This window comes from Dermacentor silvarum, chromosome 1, assembly GCF_013339745.2.
Source record: "Dermacentor silvarum isolate Dsil-2018 chromosome 1, BIME_Dsil_1.4, whole genome shotgun sequence".
Classification (NCBI taxonomy): domain Eukaryota; kingdom Metazoa; phylum Arthropoda; class Arachnida; order Ixodida; family Ixodidae; genus Dermacentor; species Dermacentor silvarum.
Genome location: NC_051154.1, coordinates 242,902,359 through 242,907,815, shown reverse-complemented (window position 1 = coordinate 242,907,815; position 5,457 = coordinate 242,902,359).

Here is a 5,457-nt window from a genome sequence, read left to right as displayed (position 1 = left end):
TGGCTTCAACCTTTCCTATTTCAAGCAGGGAGAATGGATTAAACAGTCATTACCAGGACTGATGTATGCAGATGACATTGTACTTATGGCTGACAGCAAGGAAGACTTGCAGAGATTAATGGACATCTGTGGTAAAGAGGGAGATAGCTTAGGTCTGAAGTTTAGTAAAGAAAAATCGGCAGTCATGACTTTTAATGATAATCAGGGCAGCGAGCATAGGATACAGGAGGTTACGCTGGAGGTGGTGGATAAGTACAAATATCTTGGAGTGTGGATAAACAATGGGGCTGAGTACCTAACGGAACATGAAAAATATGTGACGGCTAAAGGTAGCAGAAATGCAGCTGTGATGAAAAATAGGGCACTGTGGAATTACAATAGGTACGAAGTGGTGAGAGGGATTTGGAAAGGGGTGATGGTCCCTAGTTTGACTTTCGGCAATGCGGTCCTGTGCATGAGATCAGAGGTTCGAGCAAGGTTGGAAGTTAAGCAGCGAGGGGTAGGTAGACTGGCTCTGGGAGCACACGGAAATACACCAAATCAGGGGGTACAGGGTGACATGGGATGGACGTCATTCGAGGGCAGGGAAGCCAGCAGCAAGATAGAATTTGAGGAGCGATTGAGAGAGATGGCAGAAAAGCTGTGGGCAAGGAGAGTTTTCAGTTATTTGTACATGAGGAATGTTGATACAAAATGGAGGAAGCTGACCAGAAAACTGTCAATCAAATATTTGGACTGCAGGAGGGGTGCAAACCAGGAAACAGCGGTTAAGAAAAAAGTTAAGGAAACAGAGAGGGGTCTGTGGAAAACAGGGATGCAGACGAAATCAGCACTGGGCACATACCGAACTTTCAAGCAAGAAATTGCCAAAGAAAATATCTACGATAATTCTAGGGGAAGCTCTTTGTTGTTTGAAGCCAGGACGGGAGTATTGCGGACTAAGATGTACCGAGTCAAGTACCAAGGTATAGACACGTTGTGCTGTGCGTGTGGAGAAGAAGAGGAAACGGCTGAACACCTCATACTTTTCTGTAAGGGGCTTAACCCTACAGTGCAAGGCAACGGGGCTGATTTTTTCAAAGCATTGGGGTTTAGGGACAGTGAAGGCAAAATAGACTTTAAGCGGGTAGAAATAACCAAACAGAGGTTATCTGATTGGTGGATAAAATTAAGGCAGGGGTGAAATTTCACCCACCACAAAGTACAAATTATGTTAATAGCCATGGCTAGGTGGCGTATGCCACCGCCCGATTTAAAGGGTTGAGCCTCATCCATCCATCCATCCATCCTCCCCCACGACCGTAAAGCAGGCGCTAGCGCAAGCCGACCGGAGAGGGTTGGAAAGGGTAATCGGAGAGGGTGGTGAACCGTTGGATCGGCCGCATCTGGCTGGCTTTGAAAAAATAGAGGCGCTGGTCGTACCAAGCAAGTCGTACCTAAAGTCCCTAGATTTCCTGCTAAAGCAAAAAAATATATATCTAGGGACTTTAGTCGTACCAAGCATATAGGACGCGCGCGGCAGCGCTCAGCCGAGGCATGCGCAGCCGCGGCCAGAGTAGAAGCGGAATCGCGAGCTACGTCCTGCCCCCCCCCCCCCCCCCCCCCCACACACACACACACACACACACACCTCCAAGCGCGCGCCCTCTGCTCCCCGCCTTCCTCCCTTGCGCGTGCGAGAAGACGCCGCTGCCACAAGCCAACATATTTCTCCGCTCACCCTCGCGAGCTCTCCTTCGCACCTACAGCGTCCGGCGCGCGGCCACGATATTATCGCACTTGGACTATATACAAAACATCACGGAGACGGCGGAAACTCGCCTGGAGTGTCCACGTAATTGATACAGCAATAAAAATAAACGAATAGCAATGGTGACACCTGCGAAGTCTTCATAAGAGGTGCGATCCCACCGTGAAATGACTTCGAGAAGTCGTAAGTATGGATCACGGCACCAGATTCACGCGAGGTCTGACTCCATGGAGTACCGCTTACGGGACTTTCTGACCATGAATTTCTGAGAAGACGACGTTTCATAACACGGCTGTATCGCGGCGCAGCTGACTAAAGCCGAAGCTACACATCCCCCCTCTCCTCTCTCTTTTTTCTTTAGTTAGACCAGATTATACTGAACCCAGTTGAATCGAATTATCCCTTATAAAGAACAACTTCTGAACACTGACCTTGCAGTGAGAATACATAGAAGAACGTACGTTTACATCGAACGAAAACAGTATCCACAACCGATAAAACGAGCTTCGCGCAGCGCCGAACTTCTCCGTAAGTTCGTTTTCCTGCGCTGCCACTAAAGCTCCTAACATGAATGCAGACAAAAACAAAACAAGAAACTTCTTAGTGTTCTACCGCCTGCTTGTGGGTCAATCCCCTGTTGTGGGTATGCGCCAATTATAGTGCCAATATCTGGTATCATCATCACCAAAGCCCCTCGAAAAGAAAGAATCGGCGCAACGAGCGCAGTTCCGTGATCGCTGGTCAATGAATGCACGATGTCAATGAGCCCAGAACGCTCAGTTGATAGCACTTAATGCCAATCAGCGTCTCTCCTGGTAAAGTAAATTCGTTAATTGCGAAAAAAAGTAACAGGCCTGCGCGGTACACGCAGCACAGTCACAGCGTAAGCTGGTGGAGCGGCTCAAGAGTAGCAATTTTGGCACCACGCACAACAGGGTCTTCGCGGCAAAGTCTCTTCGCCTCGTTTTGACGAGAGCGATCTCAACTGTCCGCCCGGCGTCAACGGCGAGCTGCGGTTTGTAATGTCCTCTGCACAGCAGTCTGCTGAGCCCGATGATGCTTGTTTGTAGCCGCGCACGTAGCTCTACGATTCGCTTCTTCGGCAGCGGTTCGTACCTTGCGAGGAGATTCTATAACGTGTACCGAAGAGGTACCGAGAATACGTGGCGCACATCTCACATCGGGATCGCGTTTACTGCGCGCCTCGTCTGAATCACATGTCGTCGTCTGCGCCTGCGCACGCGGCTTTTGCAGGCGCCTTAACTAGATGGCGTCACCATACTGGCGGAGGCTCGGGTCGTCTGCGCCTGCGCGCCTGCCTAGGGCGCGTTTATATGGCCTTTTTCTGACGCCTGATAGCGAGCGCTTGTGTGGCTCAGTGGTAAAGTATGCGACTCCCACGCAGCGGGCCTGGGGCCGATCCCGGCGGATACCGGGTACTTTTTTTCGCATTTCGGGCGATAGCGGTTACGCGGCGGCGGATCCCACGCAGCGGGCATGGCTCGATCCCGGCGGAGACCGCGTACTTTTTTTCGCATTTCGGGTGATAGCGGTTACGCGGCGGCGGCGGACAACAACGCGAACCGAAACGGCTATGAGAATGAGCCCATAACAGCTTACGCTGTAAAAAATAATTACGATATTCCCTAATGCGAAGCTTGGGCGCAGCTTATAAGTGTTTTCATTTCGCGATATATTGGCTGGCGCAGACAATCTGTCTCGTGCCGCTGGAAGTGTGGCGCGACTGCCTCGCTAATCGGGAGATCGCGAGAAGCACCGTGTAGATATGACGCGTGGGCGCGATTCACAGCAGCCACCGCAGACAGACCTCCCAGACGAAGCGCGCTACTCTGGTGCCATCTCGTAGCCATCGTCGCCGCAGTAGGAGTCTTGAGTGACACTACGCTTTTAAAGCGAAGCTTTCTGTGTCTCACTGATTCGTCTGTGAGCGCCGAAAACGCACTGCAGGAAAGCCAACTTACACAATGGAACTATCTAAGCATCAGCGCACACAATCGAACAACGGCTGCGCATCTGCGCCCACGATAGAACAACGCCGAAAACGCATTGCAGGAAAGCAAACTTACACAATGGAATTATCTAAGCATCTGCGCACACAATAGAACAACGGCTGCGCATCTGCGCCCACAATAGAACAACGGCGCACGACATATGTATCGTAGAACACTAAACTTTATATTGGCAGTTGTACCGATAAGAACAACGGGAAGTGCAACGCCACGCTACCCAGACGAACTGTATATATCTGCATTGCATTACACGCGCGCGCCACACGCAATGCATTCCCGGCCGTCACCACGGGTAGGCCGCGGGTGCAGCGCACGGCAGAAGATGCGTGTAATCAACGGCTACATGATCTAAAGGCTACGCAACTTAACGAAATGAGTCTTCATTCAACTTAAACGTTCAAAAAATACAATCCTAAACAACCAATCAAATCGCATAGGCATCGCATCGGGTCGCTCAGCATTTCTTGGGTTCCTTGCGTGGTCGTTGGCTTTGGACTTTGATTCAGTTTGCATGGGCGAAAGTTTCGCGTTCAACCATCTTTCTTTAAGAAAGGGGCTTCGATTTTCTTCTCACGCTTTCGCCATACCCTCCTCCTCGCGCTTCCTTCGCTCTCACCGCTTTTGCATCCCCCGCTGCACTTCGCGTTCACTCTTTCATCCGCTGCGCTCGTTCGCTCGGTTACGCCGACGCTCGCCGCAGGAACGGGCGAGCGGCGCTACAAAACGGCATGTCACTCGCGGGCGCTTGCTTCTTCAAATGCGCAAGCATTTCTATGCCTACCCAACGAGGAAACCCGACCGTCCATCCGTCACGTAAGACGATCACTTTCAAGACAGGAGCCCACAGCAGCGAGCGAATCGACCTTTGTTCTGGCTCTCGTACCAACGCGAACTATAAGCAGCGAGAACACAGTGCACACGAAACTATCAGCAGTCGGCGCACTCTGTCCCCATCGCAGAACGCTTTCGCGATAGGGCCCGCGCGGCCGCGCCATACGCAGTCGCCGCTGGTGTACGGTTGATCACGGTTAATAAAGGTTCGACGAGGATGGATAAGGCGCTAAAGAGCGATAACGGCTTATAATGATCGTAACGTCATCAGCGCACCTGGCGCCGCCACCTGCAGTAGTATGCTTGGGACATCAATTCACCTTGTGCCACCGTCCGCAGCAGTTCGCGTTGCCGCAGCGCTGTCGTTTATACTGGTCGGATCAATTTTCATAACCTTGATAATGACACCGGGCTGCGTGGAGATAAGCAAGTGGCACAACGCTTACGTATACTTAGACTAACTCCCAGAGGAGTTTCTGCGTGAATTTTTTTAGAGTGAGGACGACAAAACTCGATTACGCGGTTAACCTATAGCTGCTGTCGACAGATCGACAAAATACTCGCGAGATGACGCGTACCTTGCATGCCGCTTCATCGCCCCGAAAGCAGTGTCTCGATCGATAGGCGTAAGTAACGTAGGTATTTTCTTTTTCGACGCTGGGAGCAGAAAGCGCGCCTATAGTAGCTCTGCAAGCATCACAAAAGCGGTATGGTGTCCTTCTACTTCCGCAGATTATAGAAGTCATACAGCACAAAAGCTTGTCCTCCGCATATTTCTGTCCTGTTCTGTCTCTATATACTCGAAGTGCCGCGTAGGGTGCCTCGATGTCCTACTCGCCCGCGGTG